This window comes from Poecilia reticulata, chromosome 11, assembly GCF_904066995.2.
Source record: "Poecilia reticulata chromosome 11, P_reticulata-male-v2, whole genome shotgun sequence".
In the NCBI taxonomy this organism is placed as follows: Eukaryota; Metazoa; Chordata; class Actinopteri; order Cyprinodontiformes; family Poeciliidae; genus Poecilia; species Poecilia reticulata.
The window spans coordinates 18,856,473-18,872,440 of NC_088840.1; the positions used below are offsets into that span (position 1 = coordinate 18,856,473).

At 36.2% G+C, this 15,968-nt stretch overlaps 1 protein-coding gene and 1 long non-coding RNA gene across 4 annotated transcripts in view; both read left to right on the top strand.

The window, feature by feature from the left end:
* Nucleotides 1-15,968, top strand: part of rbms3 (RNA binding motif, single stranded interacting protein) — a 339,603-nt gene that overhangs the window by 25,963 nt on the left and 297,672 nt on the right. The window lies entirely within an intron of this gene.
* LOC145553770 (uncharacterized) lies at nt 1,335-3,091 on the top strand. Its single transcript, XR_014089811.1, has 3 exons — nt 1,335-1,911; nt 2,402-2,516; nt 2,611-3,091. It is a non-coding gene; the product is annotated as an uncharacterized LOC145553770 (long non-coding RNA).

Sequence of the window (15,968 nt, forward strand, 5' to 3'; positions counted from 1 at the left end):
TATGTTTTGGCAGTTCTGTGATCATGTTAAGCAGCAACTTAGATTAAAAAGTGTTTTATTTTTGTCTGGATGCTGCCCGCTTCCATGGAAGGACAACCAAAAATCGCTGTTATAAACATGTCACTGCAAAAACTGAAATCTTAGTAAGATTAAATATCTTAAATTAAGGAGATTTTTCTTGTTTTCTTTCTGACAAGATAATTTTTCTCATCAAGAGGGATTTATGTAAGAATATTTTTCTTATTTTAAGTGTTTTTGTACTTGATTATCTCAGTAAGATATAAAAGCTTAATATTAAGAAAATATTACTTATTGTGAGTAAATATGTGCTAGAATCTAGAATATCAATATTTACCAATCAAACTTCAAGTCTAGAACTTATTTTATATAAGTAAAAATTTCTTATTTCAAGCACAGAAAGCGAAATCACATACTTAATGAAATGTCTTCAGATAATTAAAACAGACTATGTCCAAATGGAATCCTTTGTGTTATTGTCAATGAAAAATAAAAAAACCCATGAACTTATACTCTTGTATAAGTTGGCAGAGTGTACTGGAAATTATAATTTAATATTTAAACGGTTGACATTTAACACAACAATTTCAGAGACAATATCAGTTTATATATCAAGATAATTCTTGTCATGTTTCCATCTGCTATGGACCTTAATCTGATCTTCTTGATGCAAGATGTGGGACCTCTTACTGACATGTCATGAAATTTCTATTGATGTGTGATTTGAAATGGCTGGTTTTCCACACAATGAGATTAGAATCAACAATATTGATTGGCTCAATGTCATGATAAATATTTTAACTTTTGGTTTATATTTCAAATTCTTACATTATAAGTTACTAATATTAGTTTGAACAATATTTTATTCATCATGTTTGTAACCCCTTTTATGACATCATACAATCCAAATGGGAAATCGCCCAAAATGTCAGTGAGATAGTATTAATGTTCGATACAACAGATTTTCTTTCTGATCCAATACTGAGCAAAATTTAAGCTGGTATTGGCAATACAGATCCCATACTTTGTGCAAAGACAGTTAATTTGTTTCTTAATTAAATAAAAAATAAATGTAATCCATATCTTGGCTTCATAAAAAGAACACAATGTACTCGGATGCACTCATTTTAAACTCAGAAGTACATTGAGACAACAATCTTGTTTACTATAAGCTATTTTAATTCAGCAGAAATATACAAAACATGTGAAAATGGAGTTGCAAACTAAAAAAGGAAAATTGGTTAAGTAATAACCCTACTAAATAGACTGCTCAAAAAAATAAAGGGAACACTTAAGTGTTCACTTAAGTGTTTAAGTGTTCCCTTTATTTATTTTTTTTTTTAGCAATGTTTAATTATTAAAACTACTATAAAATGACAGCTGAAATAGCTCCGTGTCACTTTTTTTATAATCTTGTCAGCATGTTCATTTCTGAGTGAGTGAGCGTCAGCAGCACGCTGCGCTTGGGCATTACGTCCTTACACCTTACATACTTACCAGGCGGAAGAAAAAGTAGTTCCCATTAAAAACGTTTCATTTAGGCAAGATCTCAATAATTTAGTTACTTTCTAACGTGCTCTTGTTAATCTACATTATCTCAAATTACTAAAGTGTTGAAAGTATTGATCCTTGGATCTGACAATAGATTTTAAAGAATTAAGTTCTGGTATCGGAAGAATCGATATTTCAGTATCAATCCGCACTAACGGCAACGCCAGAGATCTTTTAACTGCCCTGATTAACTATTAATTCAGTTGTAACAGCCTATCTAAGCTTTTATCTACTGTACTTTTATAAGATTTTCTTTTGGCAAATTCTCTAATCTCGGTTGGACATGGATGAAGATGGAGGACTTTTTTACGTGTATAGGCCCTACAGCTGCTGTACTCAGAGGTAAGTTTAAAGTTGTCTGTCTTTCTAAGATAAGCTAACTGAAGCTAGTTAGCATGTCGTGATATGCCAATTTTCATCCGCGGTTAAAGAGCCGCTCTTGTGAATATGATCTTTGAACAGTTATTAACCACAATAGCTGTGGCTTAAAAATAATATCGACACGAGTTCTTGGTAGCTTCCGTTTTTTAACATAGCTAAGATGGCTTCTCATTCATAGCTTCTGATTCGGGAAATGGTTAAAGGGCAATTCCGCCTAGTATTTCACTAACTGAGGGTGTTTGATGTGCTGTAATTTAAAAACTTAAATGCAATGAGTCAAAAAGGTTAGATATTCCACACTGTTACCAGGATATTTTAAACACTATTTTTAATTGGTGAATTTAAGTAGTCCTTGTTTGATTTAATTAAAATGACTGTCTTGCCACCTTGAATTCATGTAATATTGTAATTGAGCACATGAACTAAAATAAGACTTGTTTTATTTTTCAAGTAAACCAAACTGTTGCCATGGTGAAGCCTATGCCAGACACATCTCCAATCACGTATTGCACCATCTAAAAGAAACTTTGGGAATTGCAAGTGGCGGCATCCTTCACATTCTCGAGGTAAGAAATTTATGATACTGATTCGTCATTACACTGATTTGTCACTAAAACATGGTTTGTTTTGTGATTGTTTTTCTGTCTGTGCTCCAATTAGCAGATGACCCAACAACTTCAAACAAGACCACTTTTCAGCTCTGTGGTGATCGTGAAACCAACTTTCTACTGGCCATTGGAACCATGCCTGCCCTGATCTTCTGATAGGAGGACATCATAGCTACTACACCTTTCAGCATCCGTGTGTGGGGCCACTCCTCTCTGTGCTGCTGACAGACGTCTTGAGAACGCCGTCCGTAACTGAGGCAAGACTTCCACATATAAAAGGCTATGGCTTATTGGAAGAAGTTCTTTGCGGAGGAAGCTCCTATTGTTGACATCTAATCCCAAGATTTTTTTTTGCTTTGGACAATTTGGTTTGCTTGACTCTTAGTGCGGCAGATGTGTCAGATCGTCATTGTTCTGTCATTTTACAGGATTGTTTCAGAATCAGATGCCCATCCAGACTTTAAATTCTGACCAGTAGTCATGTTTTATTGTGTTTATGTGAAACTTAAATGTAATAAAGATGTTAAAAGTAATTGAACTTATGTCTTCATTTCAGCAAGCCAATACCATCTCTTGTTCCAGTATTCACAGGATAAATTTGTGGATTTTTGTCTTTGCATAAGAACCTTGAGTAAAGCTATGACGAAATATATATTTTAATCCTATGCAACAATAAAAATAAACTAGATTTAGGTATATCACTGCAAAAAGTCCCCTTTCAAAAACAAGAAAAAAAAGTACAAAAATAGGGTATAATTTTCTTAAAATAAGAAAAATTATCTGCCAACAGAACAAGAAAATTTATCTTGTCAAGATTTTCTAAAACAAGAAAAAATATCTAACCAAGATAAACCTACAAATATCTTAAAATTAGTGTATTTGTACTTAAAACAAGCCAATTTTACTAATACAAAACTCTTAAAAAGGAGAAGCGGGACATAAAACGGAGCGACGAACTAGATGTGAATTATGGCATAAAAACAATCTGACGCTGAACAGTGAAAAATCAACACATGATGTGAAAAACATCATGACGATTAGGCAGCGCAGCAGGTGATGAGTGAAGATTATTGGTGGTGAATAAACAATAAATCTAGCAAGAGGAAAGAAACTAAAGTGGACATAGCAATAAGTAAAAAGTATAATGGAAATGAACGAAGAACAAAATGCAAGAATAAACTAAAACTAAAGTAAATACAGGGGAATAAACTGGTATTGCAAGACCTTTTGAACAATGATTAATACAGACGACGGTATGGCAAGAATAAACGGACACTATTTCCAGTTAAAAGGTAAAATAATCAGTGGTGGAGAAAGTACTCAAAAAATGTACTTAAGTAAAAGTGCAAATACACAGACAAAAATGTACTCAAGTAAAAGTAAAACTACCATATTAACATTTGTACTTAAGCAAAAGTAAAAAAAGTACTAGCTTTTAAAAATACTTAAGTATTGAAAGTAAAAGTACTTGCTGAATGGATTACCTAATCGCTAATATCACTAAGTGAACCTATCGTATTTAATTTTAATAAATTAGAAATGTGCCATTTTAATGAACAATGCCACAGATAAAGCATGTTGTGTTTACTCTCTAACATAGTTTAGACTTGGATATGTGATTCTATGCATCATAATTCCACATGGAAACATCTTGCCTCCTGTCCTAACACAGTATGGACTTCACTTTTTTGCCACTAGTGGCATTTATTTTGAAAGAAATCCAACAGAAAGGGGATGGAAAGAAGGTGGGTGAGAGAGGACATGGAACCAAGGAGCCACGTAGCAGAGTTATAGTCAAGACCACCAAGTCAAGACCAGCACCCCGCGCTATGTGACACAAAAAATTTACTTTTACCATCAAAATTACTTTTTAAATTGAACTGAAAGATTCACCTTCCCATGAAAAAAAATCTAGATATTAAATACTTAGAGCTGAAATCAATTTAATCAGTAAAGAGCCGTCCAGAAGAATCAGATCGTTCCTGAATGTCATATCACTATATTGCACTTTGGTCACAGCGTTGTCAGATGCAACATATGTCTCTGTACAGCTAGCTTAGCTAGCATCACGTCCACAGATCTTGCCTTTCTTTAAGCTTTCCTTTTAAAGTGACGCTAAAAGTTGGACGAAGTCCCACCGTCTGTGAAAGCGAAGCGCTGCTGATTTTACATGTCGCCATATCAATTTATGCAGCTATTATATTACTGACATTAGACAGACATCTTCTCCCGCTCAGAGGAAACCACTGCGCATGTCTGGAGCTCCGCGTGGGAGTAAAGGTGGAGCCGATGGGTGACAACAGACACTGAGTCACGTTATTGCTTGGATTTTACGGCGCCACCTTAAATCCCTGAACTTCACATTTTAACAGACAAAAAGCGCAACGAGACTTGGAAGTAACGAGTAACGCGACAGTTTGTAGAAATGTAGTGAAGTAGAAAGTACAGATACTTACTGTAAAATGTAGTGGAGTAAAAGTAGAAAGCACCCATTATTAAATCTACTTAAGTAAAGTACAGATACATGAAAATTGTACTTAAGTACAGTAACGGAGAACTTGTACTTCGTTACTTCCCGCCACTGGTCATTTGTTTCAAAGGAGTTTGTGCGTTGATTGGAGAATTTGTATCACAGCTATGTCTGTTTTACAGAAAAACCTTGCTTTCTATGTATTCTTTAAATATCAGTGTAGCCCCAAATAGGTTTTTGAAGCTTATGAAAAGGGTTTGAAGTGTATAATTTGTAGAAAACGCATAGTATTTCCCTCAGAATAAATGCAGTGTTTCATCTTCCGCTGTTGCAAAAACAGTTTTTTGCTCATACTGTATAGAACGTCAAACCTTGTCCAACAGGCAATTTTAAAAGAAAATGACTTCTCTCTCACACTTGCAAACACCTCTCTCTGATGTGGTTTTCATCCCTGTCAGTGACATTGATATCATCATCTTGTTGGACAAGTGGAGCGTCTCTCTCTCTTTAACAGAATTTTTATGAGCTGTTCTCTCTGCATTTCATCATGCGGGTTTTTCACACTTCCCAGAGCATGTTCACATTTCAGATGTAGTAAGATTTCTTTTCTAAGAGTGTTATTCAGAGTATATCATGTGCGGGCCCACATTCGGGTGTTTGCTTGCCTCTGTATATGTGTCAACAGGCTTCAGTGGCCTGTTGAACCACTTAAAGGATTCTATTTAACGGGTCAGCCAAGCAATTAATCAAGGGTTTAATTGGAATCCCGAGTGGAGTGACATGATTTATGCAAATAAGGTCATTAATATGCAGGCCTGCATTTGACGCCGAAATTAAAATGGCTCATCCGCCAGTGCAGGCTAGCACTTTCATTACGGTAAATTAGAGTGTGATAATAACTCCAAATGCACATATTTATTTTCTACAGACAGTTTGAATAAGACATGCCCACAGCAAGAAGAATGTGTAAAAGAAGGAAGTTCTCATAAGGGAGACAGTGGGGAGGGAGTAGGCAATGCTAATGCTGTTAATTTTACCTCATTAGAAAAACACTGCTATCTGCAGGGCTCCAGTTTTAATTGGATCACCAAGCAATTTAAACCACATTTGGTTCCTAATCACTTCCCCCCACCCAATGTTTTATAAATGATATTGCAGGGGTAGTTTGAAAAGTGCCAAAATCATTTGCTTGGTCAGTACAGGCCATCTTGATACCAGTGTCTTGCTGCACTCGGTAACTGTACTCCAGTGGACATGTTTGATTCTCGCTCAGGGTTATCCAGATTACTCACCCTCACTAACTGGAATAAAAATGTATCATTGATTACAGTTGTGTAGAAAAAAACAAAATCACTGCTACAGATTTTTTTTAAATTGCATTCGTCAAAAGCTCAACTGTTAAAGTTATGAACAAGTAATAATCAGTACTTTTATGACACAGTTGCTATAGTTACTGAGAATATTTGTTATACGAATAATATTCTGTATTAGGGATGTAATGTGATGGCATAATTATTTAGTATAATGATGTGTCATTGCCAGACGAAGTTTATTAAATTAGCACATTTCCTTTCACAACAGAATGTCTATCTTGAGCAGTGGTGGAGAAAGTACTCAAAAAACTTACTTAAGTAAAAGTACAAATACACAGACAAAAATATACTTAAGTAAAAGTCAAAGTACCACATTAACATTTTACTTAAGTAAAATGTTAATTTAAAAAATTAACATTTTTTAAATTAACATTTTAATTAATTAAAATACTTAAGTATTTTAAAAAATACTTCAGTATTTTTTAAATACTGAAGTATTTTAAAAATACTTAAGTATTAAAAGTAAAAGTACTTGCTGAATGAATTGCCTAATCACTAATATCATTAAGTGAACCGATCGTATTTAATTTTAATATATCAGAAATGTGCCATTTTAATGAACAATGCCACAGATAAAACATGTTTTTATTGCGTTTACTCTGTAACACAGTTTAGACTTAGATATGTGATTCTATGCATCATAATTTCAGGGATGGAAACATCTCGTCTCCTGTCCTAACATAACATGAACTTAACTTTTTTTGCCACACATTTATTTTGAAAAAAATCCAACTGGCAGAGGAGGACATGGAACCAAGGAGCCACGTAGCAGAGTTGTAGTCTGGACCACTGAACAGTGGTCCAAATCAAAACCAGCACTCCGTGCTATATGACAATAAAATTTAGTGCACCTATCAAAACTGCTTCTCAAATTGATCTGAAAGATTCACTTTTCCATAAAAACACCTAGATATTAAATACTTAGAGCTGAAATAAATTTAACCAGTGACAATTCAAACTCTTCTTCATTCTGTTTTGCTTTCATCTCTGTGCCACAATACACAGAGGTTTCCTGCCATCCCTAAAAAATAACACCCTGGGTGGTATTGCCAATGTCAGAAATAATAATTGTCTGCACCATTAAACATAGCAATTAACAACGCTCAACTATGAACACTGTCCAAGGCCCAATAAGCAAGAAGTAACCAAGCAGGAGGAGCACCGTGACTGTTCTCATCCTCCCTCCTGCTGCAACGTCTGCCACCATGACAGGTGACGAAAACAAAGAGCAATGAGCATGTTCTGTGTTCCTACGTTCTTGTTTTATTTATTCGCCAATTAAATATAAAGATATTTTAATGAAATAAAATAGCTACTGCAGTGTACGCAGAGCATTACAAGAACAAAGAACGGCTCTCACTGAGGTTTCAGCACTATAGGACTTGGTCAAGATCCGTCCAGAAGAATCGGATCGTCCATGAATGTCATATCACTATATTGCACATTGGTCACAGCGTTGTCCCATATTTGCGACACCTCACTCAACACCTCCACACAGTAATTCAGTGCATGAGTGACAACTTTTTTTCATCGCAGATGCAACATGTGTTTCAGTCAATACAGCTAGCTTTGCTAGCATCACGACCACATATCTTACCTTTCTTTAAGCTTTCCTTCCAAGTGACGCTAAAAATTGGAGGAAGTCCCACTGTCTGTGAAAGCGAAGCGCTGCTGATTTTACATGTCGCCATATCTTATGATTTATGCAGCGCTATTATATTACTCCCGCTCAGAGGAAACCACTGCGCATGTCTGGAGCTCCGCTTGCGAGTAAAGGTGGAGCCGATGGGTGACAACAGACACTAAGTCACGTTATTGCTCGGATTTTACGGCGCCACCTTAAGACCCTGAACTTCACATTTTAACGGAAAAAAAGAGCAACGAGACTTGGAAGTAACGAGTAACGCGACAGTTTGCAGAAATGTAGTGAAGTAGAAAGTACAGATACTTGCTGTAAAATGTAGTGGAGTAAAAGTAGAAAGTATCCATTATTAAATCTACTTAAGTAAAGTACAGATACACGAAAATTGTACTTAAGTACAGTGACGACGTACTTGTACTTCGTTACATCCCACCACTGATCTTGAGGTATCTATATAAAATTCCATGAACCCAAATCTGTCTGGTTTAAATTAATATATTTTTTTGTTATTGTGATTTATTTGTCATTCATCCGGCATGGAGATGGTTTCTCATGGACTGGGAATTGAACCAGGGACAGCTGGACAGCTCTAGTCTCTGCATATAGTGGGTCTGCTCTACCACTGAGCCACAATGTCAATATTTCTAAATCCAAAATATTCTGTGAAAATGTCATATGAAAATAGTTTAATTTTAAATAGTTTCTGAAATCTCTGTGCTTACTCTGACTTCCATTTGTAAACATATTGTTAATCATGAAAATAACTATATAAAGATATTCTTTATTACAGAATTTTGACTTGGTGGTATTTAATTTTAGTACATTAATCAGGAAAAGATATAATTCTAGAGTTTCCAACTGGTCCAAAACCAGTGGGGGCTGATGAAGCGAAACCAGACAGCTGCTGGTTTCTCTGTGCATTTCTAGTTTCATCCCTCGTCCATATAGTTGTCGAATGAATATCAAAGATATTCATTCGACAATGAATACCTTTCAATGAATACCTTTCATTGTATTCATGAACTAACTAACAGCAAACTAACAGTTAGTTAGTTTGCTGTTGATAACTAATCAACAGCAAAATAGCTAACTGTTGATTAGTTATTTTGCCCACTATTGTTTGAAATGACGTTCAGAACATCATCACTTGGAGACAAATTAAAGTCACAACTGTATGCAGCACAGAACCTTTTAAAGAAGTTGGTGTTTTAGTTTTTTTTAAAAAAACAATTTTAATAAGACAAATGCATAAACTCCATTAACGTTAAATGCTGCATTTGTAGCACTGCTGGTTTTGCTGTCCTATGATACAGTTCATGCAAAATGATTGATCATCAGATATGTCTTTGGTTTTAGGCAATAAATCACATTGTCATGGAAATATAAGCCTCTCTGTTTTGCAAGCTAGGAAAAATGAAGGCTTAGTATGTGATTGTCATGTGGGGGTTGTAGCCGCAAGGTTGAATGCAAACAGCCAGTGAATCATTTTCTTCTTGACGCTGGGTGGAAATGGAGAAATGAAACACTCTTGCAGAGTTGTTTGTGTTTTGGTTATCATTACACTCTTGTCTCCCTGCAGAAGTCATCTGTATATTTCAATAGTTGTTCTCACAAGGACAGAACTATCTACGCAGACTGATGTCATTAGCTCAAGGATATAGTTTGTAGTTTTCTTAAAATCTATTTATGTAGCCTGATATGCATGAACTTAAATGTACAATGCTACATTTCTGTTTTAAATTAGCAATTGCAATTCAATACCATGTCTTACGTTTTGCAACATCTGTAGATCGTTTTATTATAAGGGATACTATGCTGAAAAGTATAATCTCACTACATGAAAAACAGATGAAACCACTTTAAGTGAATAATAAGCCCTCAGTATGATGGAGGGGTTTTTTCAGTGCGTTTTGGTGTCACAGCAAAAATGAGACTAATATTTTCTATGGTTCTCCCTTTAAAAAGTCAAATTAATCACTTTTAGTAATTTACACTGTTCAGGCTCAAATAGTCTTTACAATTCTTTAAAATCTGTCATGAATATTTCTCACCCTAGTTAAAAAAAAGAAAAAAAAATCAGGTACTCGTGGCAGAACATTTTTATTAATGAATTGTTTATTTAAAATTGCATTTTCAAAAATGAGAAATTCATTCATATGTTTATCCAGTCCATATGAAACTGGATAAAGTTTCAATCATGTCTCCCGTTATACTTATGTTTTCTTTTTCTGTTGGTCCTTTACAAAACTCTAAACATAAATGTTTTTTTTTAAATAGTCTCTACCGTTCAGTCAAAACATCATCAGTAGTGCCCAGTTGATACTGGGAGAGTGCATATTTCACCAGCAGAAGTTTGGTGATGTTGGTAGAACATCCATTGATCAGACTTGTTTATTCATCACGTTCCTCTGTATGCGTCTTAACCATTAGAATATCATATATTTTTGTAAATTTTTTATGTATATTCTCTTCACACAGAGTGATGCACAACATGTTGTTTCTGAAAATTTACTCTGCATGGGTTTTGGGAATCCTTTCTGTAAACACAACCTAATGCCTGCTGTCAGTGTGGATATCATTAGCAGAAACCTTTAGCCACTGTGTATCCATTTGTGTCCTTCATGGTTGCCCCACTTTGTAACAGGAAGAAAAAAAAAAAAAACCCTCCAATGGTGTTTCCATAAAGCTCAACAGGCATATTTGGCAGCTGGTTTATGAGGGGCACAATAGGTGACAACAAACACAGATATGACCATGGAACAGGCAATACTTTAACAGCATTGAACAGGCTGCACTGATTGGTTGCTGATGTCTTGTCATTAGACATAAACATCACCATTTTGTTTAAAAAGATAGACGGGCTAATGGCTCAGTTCAGTTTTTGTTTTATACACAAGCTCTCTGCTATTTCTCCATTTTATTTATTTTTTACACACACACACAGCTTGTCCTTGTGTGCTAGGGCTCACTGGCTGCGTAGGGTTTCCTGTAATTACAGCAGTGAGCAGGGAGCTGTCTTTTGCATGGCAGATGGTCCAGCACCATGCTGCATCAGGTATCCGTGACAACCGCCTCCCTCCTCGCAGTTAACAGCACCATCATGGCTCTTTAGAGTGACCAAATGTCATTACTGTCTCTGTTGAGACAGACAGAGCAGGAACAGGGGCTTGGAAGAGTGGCGGGGGAACAGAGAGGTTATAGTGGGGGTGGAAGGAGGGATTTGTAGCTGTGGTAGAGCAGGAAAAAGATTAAAGTGTTTTTTTTTTTCCAGTTGAAGCTAGTAGCTACAACAGCTGATGAGAAAACACGTTAGTAATTTTTTAACTTGCATTTCAATGCAAACTCGAGCCTGTAAGCTTAACCCTACTACATTTCTCCTGTTTATTCACCGTGTCCTTTGATCCGTTCTTTTGATTGAGAGGTAAACCTTTGGGTTTTTCATCCTTTTAACATTTTTTCTTCCAGCATTGCCTTGTATTTAGCTCCTTGTATATTCTCATTAACTTTGACCGACATATTCTATGGTGCAAAATGTTTAATATTTGGTGTTCATGTCTTTGTGCTGGATAAGAATCAGCTTTATTAACGAAGATGGTTCACACAAATAAGGAATTGACTTTGATGTTCAAGTGCTTACAGCATACAGGCATCATGCATAGACATTTTAGTGGGATGAGATGAAGGATAAAATGTCCAGGCATGTTGTTGTATTGAAAATATGCTTATTGTGTTTCAGAAGCTGACTACTCACACCACTGGATCAGTTGATCCATTTCCTGTCTCTGTGCAGGTTCCTCATTTTTCCTGACTCTTTAAACAGTGGGCACCAGCACTGATGCTTCTTATACAGGAGAAGATACTTCCCACTCAGGAAAATGGTTTATTTAAACTTCTGCCATTCTGATGTTCAGGTTTGGGTCATATTGCTTTATGACCTTTAAACTGCATTTACATCCTAATTCCCATTCAAGCAGGTGACACCTGAAGTTAACTGATTGAACAGGTTTTCATTTACGGGTATCAGCAAAAGCCTGGTGAGATTCTCAGATTTTTATTTATCAAAAATTTGGAGCACTGTTAAGTTTTCTTCAACTTAACAGTTATGCTCCACTTTGTCTGCAGCAGAAATCAAGTTCATATGTAACATGTCAAGAACTTCAGGGTGTTTTGGGATAAGGTGGAATAGTTCTCTATCCAGTGTGACTCTTGGATCATATATGAACAGCTTTTTTGTGCCTTAAATTAAGTCACTGGTATTATACTTGCAAGAGTGCGATGTTAACTAAGAAGGTCCAAATTATCCTAACAAAAGGGAGGTGATGTCTTTTATGCTTTTAACTTTTATTGCTGTTGAAACAAATCTTAAGCCATGGTACTCAAACACAATGGCCAGTTAAGGTTTACCTAACCCCTGTGTGTATATGCTCTGACCTGCACAGGTGAATATGCATACATTTCTGAGCAGTAAGTCAACAAGTGCAAAAGGCTCCCTTCTCCTTGTCAAGGTGTGTGCTTCCTCGGAGTACCAGAGGGAGGCAGTGACACACCTTGCTGAGGCAGGAGGTGTTTGAGGCATATTTTGTTCTGAGCACAAAAGTGATTTGTTCATTCAATTAATCACTTATTCACCTGTTCAGATGGGTAATGAACCAAACAAGTCAATCTTGTTTTATGCAAAATATCACTTGATGTTCCTTGTGTTGGCGTTTCAGTTGCTTGAGAGAAAAATAATTTGACTCGGAGTCATTGTGAGGGTCCTTCATCATTATTGGCATATCTTAAAGGCTACTACAGGCTGGACTTCATTAAATATTAAACTCAAAATGAAATGCCATTCTGAGGGTGCCTTTTAGAGACCATTTCTCTGTGATGAGGAGAATCAGTGCAACACTTAAACATTTTGCGCATGTTGTAGAAATCTTAATAAGCCTTTGACTGTCGCTGTATGATTTTATAAAGTGTATGCAGAGTTGACTTTAATGAGGAAGCTTCCTTGCACAATGAGCTTTGGAGACTTCAGAATAGAAGCAAGCATTTGTTTTTTTTTTTGTCAGCTTGTTGAGTCATTGGTTCTGATGAGAATATACTCTCCAGAACCTAACACTGAATAACCTAAGCTTCTTTAAGAAGCATAATCTGTTCTGTCCTTTTTTGTAGATGGCTTCACTAGCTATGTTTCCATCCAAATGCAAATTTTGAGTGGACCTTTAAAATATCACTAATGAAAACAAGACAGAAAATGCAAATTAGATGCGTTTTCTTCTACTGGTTTGGAGTAAATCAACCAGGTTGTAATTTTGTCAGATGTTGATGCAATACTTCAAAATAAGCATAAAAAACGTGAACAGAAATTCAATTATGGTTGCCTCTTTAGTCAAGTCTGTTCTCCAGGTGAACAGAGAGGTAGTTATATGCCACAACGTCTTCTCCCATAATAGAAATAGCATTTGACATCCACCCCCCCAGAAATCTACAGTCATCTTAGTCTTTGTCTTGGTCTAACTCAACATAATATTTTTGTTTCTGCACCATGATCACAAAGTGATCCATATGTTTGTAAATTAAGCTGAATCGTGTTAAAGACACTGCAAAGAACCAGATCCTGTGTAGTCCAGATTACAGTGGGTTTGTTGAAGCAGGCGCATAATGATGTTTTACACTCAAACTCCATGGCGATAAGGCAACAACAGGGTGATTGTTTGCTTATTCCTATTGGAGTCTGTCCAGGACTTTCATAATGTGGGATCCCAGGGCAACACGTCTGCAGCCATGGAGGGCTGGTGAATGAGCTTTCTTAGGTTGTGGAATAAGGCAAAATGCCCTTGGAACCGTCTCCTTTTTTAGGCTAAGGTTGTGCATGTGTAGCAGTTTCTTAGATTTCTGTTGCAGAGTTTTAAGACTGTTGGACATAGAAGTGGGAGAGAGGGACAAGAGAGTGAGGAAGGTGGTACATTTACAACATTAGTTTAGCTAGGAACTCAGAATGCAAAACTAAGAATTTAGAGACAAATTAAAGGAGAGATGGTTACTGTGAACAGAATTCATCAGAACTGGACTGGTGACCTGTCCAGGTTGAAGCCCACCTGTTGACTAACGACGGCTGGAGATGAGCCCCGACCTATGCTGTGGACAGATGGATGGATGGATGGATGTTTCTGAAATGGCTTTAACATCGTCATGTGTTCAGATCATTACATTTAGTGATAAAAGTAAATGAATGATGCAAACCACCTGTTTTTATTTTAATCACTGCTATAAGTTTTTATTTAGCTAGTCAGTGGTTATTTTCTGAAAGTGTTTGATTAAAAGGTGTCCTTTTGTTAGATATTCTAAATGCCATTTATGAAAGCTACATTGCATATAGTGTATTGCAAATAAAATAAAGTATAGAATGCTTATAGCCTTATTCGGAATATACAAAACATCTTCGTTTTTGAGTTTCAGCTTTTTCCAATGTTACCTGCTGCATGTGCTTCCACTCATCTCTGTCTCTTAGTAATGTCCTTGTTGGCATGTTTACAGCTGCATGCAGATGTTGTGCATCAGTCTCTGCGCAGGACGTCCCTCTCAGCGCCCTCAGGTCGTTAGTAAGCACAACTAACAGCTATGTAGATGGTGACCAGAGATGATGATTATGTCAAAAAATATCGGGCTGAATCAGTGCCTCAGTATGAAGTGAGCATAATTTAATTTTACTCCCCATTATTTGAAGGGCTGAGCCTCGTGGACTTTTATTTTTGTTTCACGTTAAATTCAATTCAACGCTCTTTTCCTTCCTTCCCTTCGTTCTTTTTTTTTTGCTCTCCACCCAGGATTGCAGAACTGTGCACACAAAGGTTAGCATTTTTAAGAGTTCACACTGTGCTTTCCAATCAATGGTGGGTTTGTGCTATGGTATAATTTCCTGCACCCTGTCTGATCATAAATGTACCTCTTGATCTGTCACTGCTGAGGAAAATCAATACTAGCTCAGAAGGCCAGCTGTTAGGATTTTATTATTACTTGAATCAGTCAAGTCTGCAGTTCAAAGTTAGTGTAGAGGAGGCCTAAGCAACAGCGGAGGTTTTAGTTCATAAAACTGACGTGTCTCTGAAACCTGTATATAGGCAATATTGATCCTGTGCTTTGAAAGCAAAAGGGGTTTGCACCCAGTGTTTCAGTATCCACAGCAGTGGTGCTTTGTGTAAAATGGTTAGCACAGTTTCAGTTCCTGGTTTTATGCAGGATTAAAGGGGGCAAAATGTATGTGTCCCCCCGCCCCCCTTAAAAACACAACGTGGAAAACGAGACGTCAACAAAGATTTATCAGTCTTTTTATATTGAATTAATAATTCTCACGTTTTTCACAGCAGAGATGATGGGATACTGATAACAGCCCTGAAAGCTGTAAACAGGAAACTGGCTTTTAGTGGTTTCTAAGTGATCAGCAGGATGTAAATGCAGGTCTATAATCCACTGGATATGAATGTGTTTTTTCCAATTTAGATCAGATTTGGCTAAAAATAGATCCTCTTATTTATCACTAACAATATTCTCATCCCATTGTGTGGGTTTCAAACAAACTGATTAATTTGATGCATATTCAGTCCTGTCCACATTTTTTAGCACCCCCTGGTAAATGTGTGTAAAAGCTTTAAAGTAACTCTGTCATATAAATATAGCCTTTAGTTTGACTTCATTTAATAAGTGAGGAAATTTGCTTTTCACTCAATTGTTAATACAAAACTTATTGGCACAATCCCTGTAGAATAAACACAGAGACATTAAATTAGACTTTTGCTTCTATAACTGGAACTTTGTGATGTGAATGGAGGAACATTTTGGTTTTTAGCAACAAACTTCAGGCTTTGTGGAAATCAAATGATCATAAATTATGATGATTGGATATTTCAACCTTTTTGTTTAGTTTTATTTGATGGAAATTT